The sequence below is a fragment of the Pogoniulus pusillus genome, chromosome 9 (assembly GCF_015220805.1).
Source record: "Pogoniulus pusillus isolate bPogPus1 chromosome 9, bPogPus1.pri, whole genome shotgun sequence".
Classification (NCBI taxonomy): Eukaryota; Metazoa; Chordata; class Aves; order Piciformes; family Lybiidae; genus Pogoniulus; species Pogoniulus pusillus.
In genome coordinates this window covers 39,372,205-39,391,040 of record NC_087272.1, presented here as the reverse complement: position 1 = coordinate 39,391,040, position 18,836 = coordinate 39,372,205, and positions in this window count along the sequence as shown.

Below are 18,836 nucleotides of genomic sequence, written 5' to 3'. Positions count from 1 at the left end.
TGCTGGGACAGGAGGAGCTGAGAGGTGACCTCAGCAGTGGTTCTCAATGTGTGCAGGTGAGTGGCAGGAGCTGGAGCCAGGCTCTGCTGGGTGATGCCCAGGGGCAGCACAAAGGGCACTGGGTGGCAGCTGAGGCAGAGGAAGCTTCATTTAAACAGGAGGAGGATTTTTGTCCCTGTGAGGGTGGCAGAGCCCTGGCACAGGCTGCCCAGGGGGGCTGTGGAGTCTCCCTCTCTGGAGATAGTCAAACCCAGCCTGGCTGTGCTGCTGTGTGATCTGCTCTGGGTGATCTAGGTGGGGCACAGAATCATGTTTAAATGCAACTTCCTCTGCCTCTTTGTGGCTCAGTGCTGGACTCTCCCAAGCAGTTCTATGTCCCCCTTGAACTGGGGGGGCAGAACTGGATACAGCACTCCAGATGTGGCCTCAGCAGGGCAGAGTAGAGGGTTCCTGCAAGGATGCAAGTCACAGTTGGGTGCTGGAAGCTCTTGCACTGCTGGGTGTGCTGTGCCAGTCCATGGCTACACCTGCCTTGAGCAGGGCTTGTGATGTTTCCTCTCTCTGCTTTCCAGGATGTTATTGCCATAATCTCTTCCCAGGCTCAGCAGGGGCTGGAGATTGCAGTTTGTTTTCCATCCCTCATTCCTGCTGCACCACAACCTTTGTTTGATCCTGCAGATGATGGAGACCAGTGCCCAGCAGCTGCCTTAGGTGTGGGCTGGAGATTCCAACAGGAGGAGGTGTCACAGAGCAGCAGAGCAGAGTGAAAGCAGGGCCTGGTCTCATCAATTAACTCACTGAGCCAAGACTCAGGGGAATAAAATCCCTCTTTAAACTCTGGGTGCTACCCAGAAACAGAGCCCCGAGGAGATAACTTCAGCAGTGGAGCTTCCTTGGGTGCACTTACATGTGGGCTTGAAATGACAATCAGAGAGACATCTTTATGTGGGCTGACAAAGCTCTGAAGCTGGCAGCATCCAGCTGACATCACTGCTTAGTTAAGTGAGAGAGCAGCAGGCAGTGTGCAGCTGGAGTGCTGCAGTTGTTGATGGGGAGCTGGGGAATGCTATCAGAACAATGGCTTCAGGCACCCCCAGCCTGCTCTCGGGCTAATGAGACTGAGCTTTCTGTGTTCCAAGAGGGTTATTAAGTTTAATTAGCAATTTGCATCTCAGCCTAATGATGTGGCTATTAAGAGAAATCAATATTGTCTAATGGGGAGGCCCCTGATGGCTACAGACTTTGCTCTGGATGTTATGGGACCAGATTTGGAGCCATTTTATGAGGGAGTCTTTTTAATTCTGCTGGAATTGAGGTTCGTGTGAGCAGGAAGATGCCTAAGACAGTGAAGAGAGGGCCACAGAGTCTCTCCTCAGCATTCCAGGGCCTGAAGGAGGCTGCAAGAAGGCTGCAGAGGGGCCACGAAGATGCTCAGGGGGTTGGAGCAGCTCTGCTATTGAGCACAGGCTGAGGGAGCTGGGGGTGCTCATCCTGGAGAGGAGAAGGCTCCAGGCAGACCTAATAGCAGCCTGCCAGGACCTGAAGGAGGGTACAAGAAGGCTGCAGAGGGGCCAGGAAGATGCTCAGGGGGTTGGAGCAGCTCTGCTATTGAGCACAGGCTGAGGGATCTGGGGGTGCTCAGCCTGGGGAGGAGAAGGCTCCAGGCAGACCTAATAGCAGCCTGCCAGGACCTGAAGGAGGCTGCAAGAAGGCTGCAGAGGGGCCAGGAAGATGCTCAGGGAGTGAGAGGCTCTCCGCTCTGGGTGAGAGAGAGGCTTTAGACCCTGATTTGTGGCCGAGGGCTACAAACAAACACCACATTCCTGACATTTCAAGCACACAGTCAGAACGTCCTCAGCCCCAGCAGGCTGCTGACAAGTCGTGCAGAGGAAATCTACTGCAGGCTCAGGAACTGAGAGCTTCCTCCTCATTCTCAGCAGATTGACTGCTGCTAAATATATGCATCCTGTATTTCCACACAAGCTCGGTGAAGAACTCCAACTGTTTACTCTTCTCTTTCTTCTTTACTCCCTAAGACTCAGAAAAACGTAAGTTGAGTGTAAAGAGGTAGCTAATAAAGGAAAGAAACAAGCTGTGGTCACAGAATCAAGCAGGCTGGAAGAGACCTCCAGGATCATCGAGTCCAACCTAGCACCTAACCCTTCTCATTAACTAACCCCTGGACCTGAGTGCCTCATCCTGACTCCTCTCAAACAGGAGGAGTCCTCCCTTCCCTACAGGCATGGGGACTCCACCACCTCCCTGGGCAGCCCATTCCAATGCCAATCACTCTCTCTGCCAGGAACTTCCTCCTAACATCCAGCCTAGACCTGCCCTGCCACAGCTTCAGACTCTGTCCCCTTCTTCTGTTGCTGGCTGCCTGGCAGCAGAGCCCAACCCCACCTGGCTACAGCCTCCCTGCAGGCAGCTGCAGGCAGCAATGAGCTCTGCCCTGAGCCTCCTCTGCTGCAGGCTGCACCCCCCCAGCTCCCTCAGCCTCTCCTCACAGGGCTGTGCTCCAGGCCCCTCCCCAGCCTTGCTGCCCTTCTCTCCACACCTGCCAGCACCTCAACAGCTCTCTGCAACTCAGGAGCCCACAACTGGACACAGCACTCCAGGGCTGGCCTGAGCAGTGCTGAGCACAGGGGCACAAGAACCTCCCTTGTCCTGCTGCCCACACTGCTCCTGAGCCAGCCCAGGATGCCATTGGCTCTGCTGCCCACCTGGGCACTGCTGCCTCAGCTTCAGCTCCTCTCAGCCCACTACTTGCCACAGTCACTGAATACTCCTTTCAAATGGGTTTTCCCCGAGGTTCAGTGGATTTTGTCCTCATGCAAACCACCTCTCTGTGGGGAACACCACATTGCAAAAGGCACTGGGTAAAAGTCTGCCCTCACAAAAAATTCAGGAGCATTTCACCTTGGATTTGAACTCAGCCATAGGACCTGTTCTAGGTCCCCCTGCCTGTGGTGGAGGTTTGGAACTGGATGATCTTTGAGGTCCCTTCTAACTTAAACCATTTTATGATTCTATGATCAGAGGATGTCAGGGGTTGGAATGGACCCAAAGAGCTCATCCAGTCCAAGCCCCCTGCCAGAGCAGGACCACACAATCCAGCTCAGGGCACACAGAACACATCCAGACAGGCCTGGAAAGGCTCCACAGAAGGAGACTCCACAGCCTCTCTGGGCAGCCTGTGCCAGGGCTCTGGGACCCTTCCAGTCAAGAAGTTGCCCCTTGTGCTGAGCTGGAACCTCCTGTGCTGCAGCTTCCATCCATTGCTGCTTGTCCTATCCCAGGGAGCAGTGAGCAGAGCCTGTCCCCCCCTTCTGACCCCCACCCCTCAGAGGGTTATAGACATTGATTAGATCCCCTCTCAGTCTTCTCTTCCCCACACTAAGCAGCCCCAGGTCCCTCAGCCTCTCCTCCTTGCTGCTGCCTCTGCAGGAGCTCACAAAGCATGGGCAGAGAAATTACCTTTCTCGGGTCTCACAGCTTTTGAAGCCCAGGGGAGAGTGTCTGCAGGGGAAAAACCAAAGCAAACCCCAAGACAAATTAGACAACAATGACTCTGGCTTCTCCCTGCAAAGCAGCAGTCCCCTCCCAGGGCAGCTAAAGGAAGCAACAAGGCAGAGGAGGAAGGTAAGCTTGGGATCTGAAAGGAAAGAGGCTCTGCTATTTATAAAAGTCAGAGGTTCACACGGAAACGTGGTCCCAGCACTGATCCCCTCCAGTCTATTTCAGGACAGGCAGCCCTTTCTCAGCTGCAGCCCTGCAGTCCTTACTGCTGGAGTAGCTGTCCTGCCTTCAACCCTTTGCCTGCAAAGCTGGCCCTGCTCTGGCAAGCGGGAGGGGAGCGCTGAGCTTCCATGGCCTGAGTGAGAAGAGAAGGAAAAGAGAGTCGTGGCCTCAGCAGAGACATTCAGCCCACCCTGGTCCTCTGGGATGAACAAGCCCTTGGCATGGAGAAGGGAGAGGTGGCAGCAGCAGGAACTGCGGTGAAGCACAAAGCAGGCTGCTGTGTGCTGCCTCCATGTGTGGCTTTCACAGGGTCACAGAGCAGCCAGGCTGGAGGAGACCTCTGGGATCAGCCAGCCCAGCCCAGCCCCTGACCCTTCTCAGTAGCTAACCCCTGGCACTAAGTGCCTCATCCTGACTCCTCTGAAACACCTCCAGCCACGGCCACTCCACCACCTCCCTGGGCAGCCCATTCCAATGCCAATCACTCTCTCTGCCAGGAACTTCCTCCTCACATCCAGCCTAGACCTGCCCTGGCACAGCTTGAGGCTGTGTCCCCTTCTTCTGGTGCTGGCTGCCTGGCAGCAGAGCCCAACCCCACCTGGCTACAGCCTCCCTGCAGGCAGCTGCAGACAGCAATGAGCTCTGCCCTGAGCCTCCTCTGCTGCAGGCTGCACCCCCCCAGCTCCCTCAGCCTCTCCTCACAGGGCTCTGCTCCAGGCCCCTCCCCAGCCTTGCTGCCCTTCTCTCCACACCTTCCAGCACCTCAACCCATTTCACTGCAGCCTGAGTGACTCACCACAAAGGCTGTTCTTGACTGCAGGAGTTTCTGTTAGCCCAGGCCCCTCTGCTTGCCCAGACCCTTCCTGAGCCATGTTAAATAGAAGCCTTTAGCTTCTCTCAGCAAATTGGTTTGAACTTTCTAACCTCAAAGGTTAAGCCTGCTGCTCAGTGAGTGTCTTCTATTATCTGCCTTTATAAACCGGGAGAGGGCCTGTGGCAGCCCAGCTGGAGCTGTTTGCTGCCCTCCTGGCAGGGTTTGCAGCCTGCAGGTTCCACCTGTTTATCATCTGACCTGAGGAGAGCTGTAGCAGCACCGTGTTTATCCCAGGGCTCAAGCTCAGGATCGTGACATCCTCGGGGGGCCACGTTTCAACTTGGTATCCTGATTTGTTGCCTCTAATTGTTTGCTTTGAAAACACAACTGTCACCAGCACCCCTTGAAAACAGAGCTCTGGGCTTGAACTGTGCTGTAGCAGTCACTTGATACTGCTGCTCAAATGAGAGTGCATGGCAGTGGTAATTGAGGTCAGCATCTGATGTGGTTTATTGGCTTCTCACTGCTACCCTTAGCACCACCTATTACTGCTGCTTACCTTTCTGTAACCTCCTTGCTCTTCCCACGAGGTGAAGGATCAGTTTAATGAGGCTCTTCACATAGTAATAAGTGGCAAATGAATCATAGAACCAAGCAGGCTGGAAGAGAGCTCCAAGCTCAGCCAGCCCAACCTAGCACCCAGCCCTGCCCAACCAACCAGACCATGGCACTAAGTGCCCCAGCCAGGCTTGGCTGCAACACCTCCACCACCTACTTACTGCTGCTTACCTTTCTATAACCTCCGTGCTCTTTCCATGAGGTGATGGATCAGTTATATGTGACTCATCCCATAAAGGAGGTCTAGGCTGGGTATTAGGAGGGAGTTGTTGGCAGAGAGAGTGATTGGCATTGGAATGGGCTGCCCAGGGAGGTGGTGGAGTGGCCGTGGCTGGAGGTGTTGCAGCCAAGCCTGGCTGGGGCACTTAGTGCCATGGTCTGGTTGGTTGGGCAGGGCTGGGTGCTAGGTTGGGCTGGCTGAGCTTGGAGCTCTCTGCCAACCTGCTTGGTTCTGTGATTCTCTGATTCTAGGATTCTATTAGCATCAGCTGGAGATGGGGATGGGGGAGAGTGATGTGTGTGTGGCTCAGGGATGTGCTTCTGTGGAGTTTGTCAGGAGTTGCTCTGCAGGAGCTGTGTGTGCAGTTGTTCTGGTGGAGGTGCCCACTTTGGCTGGCATTGCTCATGTCTCGTTGTGCAGCTCTTTAGTTCGGTGTCCCAGCCCAGGGCATCTTCCTGTGTATTCATGCGGGGCTCCAGTGGCCACACCGGGGAGGGCTTCTGCCCCCTCCCTGCGCTGCTTACCTGCCCATACCCCGAATACACATAAGCCTTTTCGGGGTAGCTGATGTAAGGAGCACACCCCCTGGGCATTGAAGCCAGGCTGAAGCCCTGGAAGGCTGCGAAGGCACTGTCTGTTGGCTTGCATCCCTGAGCCTTGCCTCGGCTGAGCCCGGGAAGCTAACAAAGGCAGCCTTTATCTTTGTTGATTAGAACAAGGGAGGGACGATTTAGCCTCTCACAGATGGCAACTGCAGCGCTGAGAGAGACTCAGTTCTGGTGAGAAGATACCTCCAAACTCATCCAGTCCAACCCAACCACCTAACCCTTCTCCTTAACTAACCCCTGGCACTTCGTGCCTCATGCAGCCTCCTACTTAAACACCTCCAGGAGTGGGGACTCCACCACCTCCCTGGGCAGCCCATTCCAATGCCAATCACTCTCTCTGCCAGGAACTTCCTCCTCACATCCAGCCTAGACCTGCCCTGGCACAGCTTCAGGCTGTGTCCCCTTCTTCTGGTGCTGGCTGCCTGGCAACAGAGCCCAACCCCACCTGGCTACAGCCTCCCTGCAGGCAGCTGCAGGCAGCAATGAGCTCTGCCCTGAGCCTCCTCTTCTCTTTGCCTTTCTTGTCCTTTCCCACACAGCCCCTAGGAGCATCAACAGGATGAAGATTGTCCTGGCTGGTCAGGGCTTAACAAGCAGGGAGAAGTCCCAGGGGCTGAGGGGGTGTGAAATGAGATGTGTTTGGAGGAACAAGGTATGAACACCAAACCACATCCAGGCACTTAAAGGTTAAGGGTTCACAGAGCTGCACATGGCCAAATTGACTTTCCCATCACCATTTGGATGCCATTAGCACTCACCTCATCTGTCCTGGAAGCAAGCTGCGTGCTGCAGACAATGAAACGTTGCATTTATCTCCTCAATACAATGCCTGGCAGTGTCCCCAGTCTGGAGGTGTGTTTGACTCACAAGAGCTTGTAATTAATGGCAAGAAAGGAGAGGTTCAGGCACAGAACAGCTGAGAATAGCTGAGGAGCTGCCCCCTCGACTGATCTGCTGAAAGGTTCTTGGATGGAGAAAAATCATCCTTCACCTTTGGGCTGGAGTTACTTTGGGGATCTTCTTTCAGCAGGAAAACAACCTCAGCTTACAAACCACTTTGGCTGATGTTTACCCAAGGCAAAGCAGGAGGACACAGCTTAGGTGTGCATAAACAGTTGATTTCATGGGGAATTAGGCAGTGCTCCAGGGATCAGCAGGGCAGCAAGGGACACTGGAAGGCACTGGAACTAAAGTTGCAGTAGAGTGTGTGATGTGGCTCAGAGTATTTCCCTTGCTTGCCATTTTGCTGCCCTGATAGGAGATTTTTACTTGCAGATGAGGTTCTTCAGTGTGAGGGTGGTGAGAATCTGGCACAGGCTGCCCAGAAAGGCTGTGGCTGCCTCCTCCTTGGGGGGGTGTTGAAGGTCAGGCTGGATGAGACCTTGGGCAGCTGAGTCTAGCTGAGAGGTGTCATGGTGGGGAGGTTGGAGGAGATGAGCTCTGAGGTCGTAGTCATAGAATAGGCATAGAATAGGCATAGAATCAGCCAGGTTGGAAGGGTTAACTCATCCTGTCCAACCTATCCCCCAGCCCTATCCAGTCACCTAGACCATGGCACTGAGTGCCTCATCCAGTGATTCACAGCTGCAGAGCAACAGCAGCCCTGCCCATGTGGGCACCCTACTGGCTCCTATTCAGCTGCCTGGGCATGCTGCTGGCTCACCTTCAGCTGCCTGGGCACTCTACTGCCTCACCTTCAGCTGCCTGGGCACTCTGCTGCCTCACCTTCAGCTGCCTGGGCACTCTGCTGGCTCACATTCAGCTGCCTGGGCACTCTGCTGGCTCACCTTCAGCTGCCTGGGCACTCTGCTGGCTCACCTTCAGCTGCCTGGGCACTCTGCTGCCTCACCTTCAGCTGCCTGGGCACTCTGCTGCCTCACATTCAGCTGCCTGGGCACTCTGCTGGCTCACCTTCAGCTGCCTGGGCACTCTGCTGCCTCACCTTCAGCTGCCTGGGCACTCTGCTGCCTCACCTTCAGCTGCCTGGGCACTCTGCTGGCTCACATTCAGCTGCCTGGGCACTCTGCTGGCTCACCTTCAGCTGCCTGGGCACTCTGCTGGCTCACATTCAGCTGCCTGGGCACACTGCTGGCTCACCTTCAGCTGCCTGGGCACTCTGCTGCCTCACCTTCAGCTGCCTGGGCACTCTGCTGGCTCACATTCAGCTCCTGCCCATTACAGCCCCCAGATCCCTTTCTGCCAGGCAGCTCCCCAGCCACACTGCCCAGGCCTGCAGCCTTGCCCAGGGTGGCTGTGCCCCGTTGCAGCTGAAAGCAGGAGCTGGCTGCTGTGTGCTGTGTGCTGTGTGCTGTGTGCTGTGTGCTGTGTGCTGTGACATTTAACATGAAAACAAAGCAAAGCACCCAAGTCAACAAGCCCAGCAGAGGTCTTACTTCCAGGAAGCAGCCTATTTTTAACACCCCAAGTGCTTTCCTGTTTTCTTTTCTCCAGGATTCCTCTGCTGCCTGTAAAATTCAAGGTGTGTGGGGGGAGAGGGTTTAAAGATTGTTGTGTTTCCCCTTTGGCCGTGGTAGGCAAGGAGGGAGAGAGAGCAAAGTTTGTCATTTGATTTGAGGCAGACTCTGGGCTGTGTGAAGCTGAGCAGGATGACACTGCCAGGCTTTAGGGTTCACTCCTGGCAGCTCCTGCTCTAGGGGAGAAGCTGCTGCCAGGGGAGAGCATCCCAGTGGATGTGGGGGAGATGCTCTGAGGCTGATCTGCAGTTAGAGTTTAGTTTCTGTGGCACTGGACACAAAAGGCAGCTCAGAAAGAAACAATAGGATCATAGAATCATAGAACCCAGCAGGTTGGAAGAGAGCTCCAAGGTCATCCAGCCCAACCTGGCACCCAGACCTGGCCAACCAACCAGACCATGGCAGATGTTCAGGGCCAGGTTAGATGAGACCTTGAGCAACCTGTTCTAGTGGGAGGGGTCCCTGCCTATGGCAGGGGGTTGGAACTGGATGAGCTTTGAGGTCACTTCCAACCTAAACCTTTCTGTGATTCTACCTCCCTGGGCAGCCTGTTGCAGTGTTCCAGCAGCCTCATGGCAGAGAACTTCCTCCTGACATCCACTCTACATCTGCTCCTCTCCAGTTTTAAGCCATTGCCCCTTGGGCTGTCTCTAGACACCCTGATGGAAAGTCCCTCTGCAGCCTTCCTGCAGGATCCCTTCAGCTGCTGGAGGGCAGCTCTGAGGGATAAATGAGGCACAGCTTCACCTGCTGGTGCTGTGTGAAGAAGCATTTCAAATCCAGGATCCTGTATAGAATCACAGAGTCAGTCAGGGTTGGAAGGGACCACAAGGAGCAGCCAGTTCCAACCCCCTGCCATGCCCAGGGACACCCTACCCTAGAGCAGGCTGCACACAGCCTCAGCCAGCCTGGCCTCAAACACCTCCAGCCATGGGGCCTCAACCACCTCCCTGGGCAACCCCTGCCAGCCTCTCACCACTCTCCTGCTCAACAACTTCCTCCTCACCTCCAGGCTGAATCTCCCCATTTCTAGCTTGGTTCCATTCCCCCCCTCCTGTCACTTCCTGACAGCCTCAAAAGTCCCTCCCCAGCTTTTTTGTAGCCCCCTTCAGATCCTGGCAGGCCACAAGAAGGTCACCTGGGAGCCTTCTCCCCTCCAGCCTGCACAGCCCCAACTGCCTCAGCCTGTCCTCACAGCAGAGCTGCTCCAGCCCTTGGAGCATCTTTGTGGAGCATCTTTGAGCTCCCTTCCCACCTAACCCATTGTGTGATCCCACCCAGCACTCCCCACCGTGTCCCCACCAGAGCTCACCTTAATCTCATGATATTTTTAGGGATGAGCAGAGCACCATCTAAAATATCTCACAAACTAGGGACCTTCTTTTGGAGTCTCCTTCCTCTTGGAGCTGTCCAGGATAATCTATGACTCAACCAGGGAGGAAGAAAAAAATACCTCAAGCAAGTCAAACATCTGTGGTTGATTTTGAGCACATCCTCCCAAAGAGTGTGAGGTGTGAAAGTTCAGGCAGCTTTATTTGAACAGCCTAACCCAGACCCAGCTTTGCTCTGGTTCTTTTGCCTTGAAGTGGTGGCACAGAAGGAGGCTGTGTCGTAGCTGTTGGGGGCTGCAGCTGGGTCAGATCTCCCACCAAGAGCTCCTGCAGAGTTTGTTGTTGAAGAAGAGCCCAGGGAGAGGCACCAAACCAGCCCAAATTAAAGTCAAACACTAAGTCACAGCTGCTGCTTACTCAGAAGCAGATTGAAAAGAATCAGCAGAGAGTCAGTCAGGGTTGGAAGGACCCACAAGGATCATAGGATGCTAGAATCAGGCAGGCTGGCAGAGAGCTCCAAGCTCAGCCAGCCCAACCTAGCACCCAGCCCTGCCCAACCAACCAGACCATGGCACTAAGTGCCCCAGCCAGGCTTTTCTACCTCCAGGGATGGTGACTTCACCACCTGCCAGGGCAGTGTGTTCCAATGCTGGAGGGAGGCCAGAGGAGGCCACAAAGATGCTGCAGGGGCTGCAGCAGCTCTGCTGTGAGCACAGCCTGAAAGAGTTGGGGCTGTGCAGGCTGGAGCAGAGGAGGCTCCCAGGGGACCTTCTTGTGGCCTTCCAGCATCTGAAGGGGGCTACAAGAAAGCTGGGGAGGGACTTTTGAGGCTGTGAGGGAGTGGCAGGAGTGGGGGGAATGGAGCAAAGCTGGAGGTGGGGAGAGTGAGGCTGGAGGTGAGGAGGAAGTTGTTGAGCAGCAGAGTGGTGAGAGGCTGGCAGGGGTTGCCCAGGGAGGTGGTTGAGGCCCCATGGCTGGAGGTGTTTGAGGCCAGGCTGGCTGAGGCTGTGTGCAGCCTGCTCTAGGGTAGGGTGTCCCTAGGCATGGCAGGGGGTTGGCACTGGCTGCTCCCTGTGGTCCCTTCCAACCCTGCCTGACTCTGGGATTCTATGAAACACCTCAGAGTACCTCAGGTCCCTGCCCTGGGAGACACAGAGGTGCAGCCGGGGGGGGCTCCTCTGCCATGCAGCCAGGCTGGGAGCCTTCTGCTCCCCTCTTTCCCAGGCGAAGGAAGCCTGTCCTGCGGGGGGCTCTCTCCGCGGGCTGCAGAGCCATCTGCTGTCCAAGGACACGCTTCCCTCCCAGCATTGCTTCCAGCTTTCTGCTTTCCCCATCCATGCTTGGAAGCTTTTACCACTCTCAGCCTTCTCTTTCGTCTGCCTTTTGTTGCCTTCCCCTTCAGTGCTTACCCTTCCCAGGTCAGCCTGGCTGCAGGGACTCCCCTGTGCTCACACACAGTTTGGGGCTGCTTAGTCTGGAGGAGACTGAGAGGGGAGCTCATAAATGCCTCTGCCCTGCTGAGACCTCATCTTGAGCACTGCCTTCAGTTTTGGGCTCCCCAGTGGAAGAGGGACAGGGATCTGCTGGAGGCAGCCCAAGGGGGGGCCCATGAGGATGATGAGGGGACTGCAGCACTGCCTGGTGAGGAGAGGCTGAGGGCCCTGGGGCTGCTGAGTCAGGAGAAGAGAAGACTGAGAGGGGATTGAATCAATGTCTATAAACCTCTGAGGGCTGGGGGTCAGGAGGGGGGGACAGGCTCTGCTCACTGCTGCCTGGGACAGGACAAGCAGCAGTGGATGGAAGCTGCAGCACAGGAGGTTCCAGCTCAACACAAGGGGGAACTTCTTGACTGTAAGGGTCCCAGAGCTCTGGCACAGGCTGCCCAGAGAGGCTGTGGAGTCTCCTTCTCTGGAGCCTTCCCAGGCCTGTCTGGATGTGTTCTGTGTGCCCTGAGCTGGGTTGTGTGGCCCTGCTGTGGCAGGGAGGTTGGACTGGGTGATCTCCTTGGGTCCCAACCACCCCCTGCCATCCTGTGAGCCTGGGATCCTCTGAGGGAAGATTTATATTAGACATTAGCAAGAGTTTCTTCACCATGAGAGTGGTGTGACACTGGAAGAGTGGAGCAGGTTGCCCAGGGAGTTGGTGGAAGCCTCATCCCTGGGTGTTCTTAAGTCCAGGCTGGATGTGTCTCTGGGCTACCTGGGCTGCTTCTGGGTGAGTTCTGCACTGCCCTTCAGCATTTTAGAATGAGATATTCTCAGACATTTAACAGAATTCAGCAAATGCAGCAGCAGAATTCAGCAAACAGAATTCAGTAACTGCATCAGACTGCAGCAAATCCAACACCACAATTATCATAGAGTCACAGAGTCAGGCAGGGCTGGAAGGGACCACAAGGAGCAGCCAGTGCCAACCCCCTGCCATGCCCAGGGACACCCTACCCTAGAGCAGGCTGCACACAGCCTCAGCCAGCCTGGCCTCAAACACCTCCAGCCATGGGGCCTCAACCACCTCCCTGGGCAACCCCTGCCAGCCTCTCACCACTCTGCTGCTCAACAACTTCCTCCTCACCTCCAGCCTCACTCTCCCCACCTCCACCTTTGTTCCATTCCCCCCACTCCTGTCTCTCCCTCACAGCCTCAAAAGTCCCTCCCCAACTCTTTTGGAGCCCCCTTCAGATGCTGGCAGGCCACAAGAAGGTCCCCTGGGAGCCTCCTCTGCTCCAGCCTGCACAGCCCCAACTCTTTCAGGCTGTGCTCACAGCAGAGCTGCTGCAGCCTCTCAGCATCCTCCTGGCCCTGCTCTGGACACTCTCCAGCATCTCCACAGCCCTCTTGTCCCAGGGGCTCCAGAGCTGGATGCAGGGCTCCAGGTGGGGTCTCAGCAGAGCAGAGCAGAGGGGGAGAATCCCCTCCCTGGCCCTGCTGGCCACACTGCTGCTGCTGCAGCCCAGGCTCTGCTTGGCTCTCTGGGCTGCAAGTGCACACTGCTGGCTCCTGTGGAGCTTCTCCTCCAGCAGCATCCCCAAGTCCCTCTGCTCAGGGCTGCTCTGCAGCCACTCACTGCCCAGCCTGGAGTTGTGCTTGGCATTGCCTCCACCCAGCTGCAGGACCTTGCCCTTGGTCTTGTTGCACCTCCTGAGCTTGGCTTGTGCCCACCTCTGCAGCCTGCCCAGGTGCCTCTGGATGGATCCCTGCCCTCCAGCCTGGCTGCTGCACCACACAGCTTGGTGTGGGCAGCAAACTTGCTGAGGCTGCACTCAGTGCCTCTGTCCATGGCACCCACAAAGAGTCCCTAAATACTCCAGGCTGCAGCAAATCCAAGAACAGAATTCACTAAACACATCAGGCTGCAGCAGATACAACAGAGTAGAAGCTCTGAGCTTACAGCCCTTGGCTCAGCTAATCAGCTGATTCTAATTCAGAGCACAGTCATAAGCAAGTGATGACTCTCAGCTGACTTTAGGTGCACATCTCCATTCCACCTTGGAAATTAAGCAGAGTCAGCAAAGGAAATGAAATGGAGAGAGGAATTACTCCTGCCTGAGGTAGTCAACTAGGTTTGGCCAGAGGGGGTTAGAGATCTCAGCTGGCAAAACCCCTCTGGCAGGATGGGCACCCAGGCAGCAGAAGGCACCCAGGCAGCAGGCTCAGAAGCAGGCAGCTGTGGTGGAAGTCTAATGTTAGGTGAGGTAACGGTGGTTTAGTCCCTCCTGGAGGTGACCAGGCAGAATCATCAGAAGGAGAAGCAAGAAGATGCTGTTTAGCAGCCACCAACTCAGAGCCAAAGCAAAAGGGCTTCAAAGGAGCCAATTTCCCCTCTGCTTGCTGACAGCAACAGGAATCAGAGGGCTTGAGAAAAGCAACTGAGTTCCTAGAGGGCTTAAACAGGGGCAGCTGAAGGTCTTACCTGCACACCTGTGTTCAGTTATTTATAAAGCACTGAGGAAAGATCTCTGCAGCAGCACTCAGGCCCTGCCTGTGCTTCACAGCTAGTGCAGGTTGACCGACAAGTTAGCAGCAGCCCCCCCAGGGAAGCCCACTCTGAACTGTGGTGCCAGCCTGCTGAGGTTGGGCTGAGACCATCTTCTTCACCTCCCTGGGCTTCCAGCAGCCTGGACCTGCAGGAGGAGGTAAGCAGGAGCTGGGAAAGGAAGGGGAAGGCAGCCAGTGCTTGGGAAGCAGCACCTGCACCCTCACTGCAGGCATGGTCTGGAGAGGAGAAGGCTCCCAGGTGACCTTCCTGTGGCCTTCCAAGCTAGAAATGGGGAGATTCACCCTGGATGTTAGTAGGAAGTTGTTGAGCATGAAAGTGGTGAGAGCCTGGAAGGGGTTGCCCAGGGAGGTGGTGGAAGCCTCACAGCTGGAGGTGTTTAAGGCCAGGCTGGCAGAGACTCTGGGCAGGCTGATCTAGGGTAGGATGTGCCTGGCCATGGCAGGGGATTTGGAACTGGCTGATCCTTGTGGTCCCTTCCAGCCCTGATTGATTCTGTGTGTTGCAGCCAAGCCTGGCTGGGGCACTTAGTGCCATGGTCTGGTTGGTTGGGCAGGGCTGGGTGCTAGGGTGGACTTGGAGGTCTCTTCCAAGCTGCTTGATTCTATGGTTCTGCGACATGGGCCTGTGGGTTGGATGAAGAAAATGCTGCCAATGCCAGGAGCAGAGAAGTCACCCAGCCCCAGGTGCTTCCCAAAGCATCTCTGGTGTCCCCAGGGGCAGCTCTGCCAGTGTGCAGGATCCTCACTGACGGTAAAGAGCATTGCGCCGCCTGGTGGCCAGGAAGGGCAACGACATCCTGGGCTGCATTAGAAGGGCTGTGGTGAGTAGGTGGAGAGAGGTTCTCCTGCCCCTCTGCTCTGCCCTGCTGAGGCCACATCTGCAGTGCTGTGTCCAGTTCTGGGCCTCGCAGTTCAGGAGGGACACAGAACTGCTGGAGAGAGTCCAGCACAGAGCCACAAAGATGCTGAAGGGAATGGAACAGCTCTGTTAGGAGCAGAGCCTGAGGCAGCTGGGGCTGTGCTGCTGGGAGAGGAGGAGCTGAGAGGTGACCTCAGCAGTGGTTCTCAATGTGTGCAGGTGAGTGGCAGGAGCTGGAGCCAGGCTCTGCTGGGTGATGCCCAGGGACAGCACAAGGGGCACTGGGGGGCAGCTGAGGCAGAGGAAGCTTCATGGAAACAGGAGGAGGAATTTTGTCCCTGTGAGGGTGGCAGAGCCCTGGCACAGGCTGCCCAGAGGGGCTGTGGAGTCTCCCTCTCTGGAGATATTCAAACCCAGCCTGGCTGTGTTCCTGTGTGATCTGCTCTGGGTGCTGCTGCTGTGGCAGGGGGCTTGGGCTGGCTGAGCTGTGGAGGTCCCTTCCAGCCCCTGACGTCGACTCTGTGGTTTTGCAGAGCCTCCTTGCATGCGAGTTTTTGCCACAGAGAGGCAGTCTCTGCCAGGAAGAGACAAAGTGAACCAAAGCAGGGCACGGCAAAGAGCTGTCGAAGAAGGGCAGTAGCGAGGCTGTGGCTGGGATGCGCGGCAGTGGCTGCCCCATTGCCCGCTGCCCCTGTGCCGTGCTGCGGGGGGAGGCAGCGCTCTGCCAGGCCCTCTGCAGGCAGAAATGAGGGTCAGGCAGGGGTAAAGAGGTTTGTCCTCCTGGCCTGTGAAGATAAAAGAGCTTGTGCCTGGTGTGAAATGAGAGTGGTGCCTTTCCAGCAGCTGCTTCTCAGCTAAGGAGCTGTGCTGATGGTTTCTGTGTCCTCACTGCATGGCTCAGGGGGGTCCTGCAAACAGAGCACCTCAAGGCTGCAGCCAGAGCAGTGTGGGCAGCAGGGGCAGGGAAGGGATCCTGCCCCTCTGCTCCACACTGCTGAGACCCCACCTGGAGTGCTGCATCCAGTGCTGGAGCCCCTGGGACAAGAGGGCTGTGGAGGGGCTGGAAGGTGTCCAGGGAAGGGCCACAAGGATGAGCAGAGGGCTGGACCTGCTCTGCTGTGAGGAGAGACTGAGGGAGCTGGGGCTGTGCAGGCTGGAGAGGAGAAGGCTGCCAGGGGACCTTCTTGTGGCCTAGGATCTGAAGGGGGCTACAAGAAAGCTGGGGAGGGACTTTTGAGGGTGTGAGGGAGTGGCAGGAGTGGGGGGAATGGAACCAAGCTGGAAATGGGGAGATTCAGCCTGGATGCTAGGAAGTTCTTACCTGTCAGAGTGGTGAGAGGCTGGAATGGGTTGCCCAGGGAGGTGGTTGAGGCCCCATGGCTGGAGGTGTTTGAGGCCAGGCTGGCTGAGGCTGTGGGCAGCCTGCTCTAGGGTAGGGTGTCCCTGGGCATGGCAGGGGGTTGGAACTGGCTGCTCCTTGTGGTCCCTTCCAGCCCTGCCTGATTCTGTGATTCTATGATTCTATGACTCTATGATTGTGTGACTCTGTGATTGGGAAGCACCTGAGGAATGCTTTGCTGCAAGCTCATGGAAACCTCTTAAGAGTGCAGCAGTGCCCTCGCAGGATTTGCAGGCTGCGAGGAGGGGAATGAGCCAGCAGTGTGCTCTGGTGGCCAGGAGGGACAATGCCATCCTGGGCTGCATTAGAAGGGCTGTGGTGAGTAGGTGGAGAGAGGTTCTCCTGCCCCTCTGCTCTGCCCTGCTGAGGCCACATCTGCAGTGCTGGGTCCAGTTCTGGGCCTCACAGTTCAAGAGGGACACAGAACTGCTGGAGAGAGTCCAGCACAGAGCCACAAAGGTGCTGAAAGGAATGGAACAGCTCTGTTAGGAGCAGAGCCTGAGGCAGCTGGGGCTGTGCTGCTGGGACAGGAGGAGCTGAGAGGTGACCTCAGCAGTGGTTCTCAATGTGTGCAGGTGAGTGGCAGGAGCTGGAGCCAGGCTCTGCTGGGTGATGCCCAGGGACAGCACAAGGGGCACTGGGTGGCAGCTGAGGCATGGCTCTGTGACTCTCACCAGCACAGTCAGCCTGAGCCAGCATTTACTGCAGGTAGGCATTTACCAAACCCACGAAAGCAGCCCATCCGTTTCACCTCTGACATTAAGAAGTCCAAGCTGAGGACTTGCTGGTTGGTTGGGTGGTTTGTTTGTTTCCACCTGCATGTATGAAGCTTTGTCCTGTTCTTTCCCTGTCACTGGGAACCCTGTGGTCTCAACATTCCTGAGGCCAGCACTGCTCAGCTTTCCACCTGCAAGGCAAGGATGTTTTGGGTATTAGAAGCTGAGTGGTGTCAGTGAGGTGAGTTCATTGTCTCCAAGCCGCTGGCAACAATTAGCATGCTGATGGGCACTGATTAGGAGAAGGACACCCCCCCAGAAAGAAACACAAACCCCAACGAGAGCTCTAAGGTAAATAAATCAACTTCCAGAGCCGTCCCCTGCTGCAAACAACAGCTGCACAGGAAGAGGAAGGCTGTTAGCCATCTTTGGGTGATGCAGCAGGGCTGAGCCAGGCGGTGGGTTTCAAGCAGGCTGTGGCTGTAAGTTCATATATCCTACACTCCTCAGGAAGGAGCTGTGCAGGAAAACACAACACACACACACAGAGGAAAAAAAGAGGCAGAACAATGGTGTGAACCAAACTGCCTCAGCTTATTCTGAGCACATCTGGGCCTCTGAACCTTTCATTCATTCATCTGCTTCATTTGCTGCCAAAGCTGCCCAAGCCCTAGCAGCTCCTCCAGGTTAATAATAGCAAAAGCAAAGGTTGGGAGAGAGATCCTTTGCCTTTTGATTCAGTGGGAGCTGGGCTTAGGAAACAGGAGCCAGCTCAGGCTGACAAGATGCAGAGCAGTCAGGAGGTGCAGTGCTGGGCTTAGGGAGAGCATAAGGAGTGCCCAGGGGGTTGTGGAGAATAGGATGACAGAGTGGGAGGGATGGCTGGAGATGACCTAGTCATAGAATCATACAAGCAAGCAGAGAGTCATAGAGCCAAGGTTGGGGGAGACCTTCAAGGTCATTCAGTCCAACCTAGCACCCAGCCCTGGCCAATCAACTTGATTATAGAACCAAGCAGGCTGGAAGAGAGCTCCAAGCTCAGCCAGCCCAACCTAGCACCCAGCCCTGCCCAACCAACCAGACCATGGCACTAAGTGCCCCAGCCAGGCTTGGCTGCAACACCTCCAGCCACGGCCACTCCACCACCTCCCTGGGCAGCCCATTCCAATGCCAATCACTCTCTCTGACAACAACTTCCTAACAACATCCAGCCTAGACCTGCCCTGGCACAGCTTGAGGCTGTGTCCCCTTCTTCTGGTGCTGGGTGCCTGGCAGCAGAGCCCAACCCCACCTGGCTACAGCCTCCCTGCAGGCAGCTGCAGGCAGCAATGAGCTCTGCCCTGAGCCTCCTCTGCTGCAGGCTGCACACCCCCAGCTCCCTCAGCCTCTCCTCACAGGGCTCTGCTCCAGGCCCCTCCCCAGCCTTGCTGCCCTTCTCTCCACACCTTCCAGCACCTCAACAGCTATCTTGAATTGAGTGCCCCACAACTGGACACAGTCCAACCCTCCTCTTAAAGCAGGTTTAGCAAGATCAGGTTGCACAGGGGTTTGAGTCTCTGCAGAGAAGGAGACTGCACTGCTTCTCCAGGCAACCTGTTCCAGTGCTCCATCACCCTCAAAGAGAAGATCATAGAGTCATAGAATGGTTTAGGTTGGAAGGGACCTCAGAGCTTATCCAGTTCCAGGCAAAGACACCTCCCATGAGATGTTCTCATGGAACTTCCTTTGCTCTAGTTCGTGCCTGTTGCCCCTTGTCCTGTCACTGGGCACCACTGAGAAGACTCAGGCCCCATCCTCTTGACACCTGCCCTTTAGCTATCTATAAGCACTGATAGACCTCCCTGACAGTTGTTTCTTCTCCAGGTCTCTGAGCCTCTCCTCTCAAGAGGGATGCTCCAGTCCCCTCATCAGCTTTCTAGCCCTCTGCCTGCACTCTCTCCAGTAGTTCCCTGTCCCTCTTGAACTGGGGAGCCCAGAACTGGACACAATACTCCAGATATGGCAAAGTAGAGAGGGGAGAACCTCCCTCGACCTGCCCCTTGGCCCTCTTGGCCACTAGGG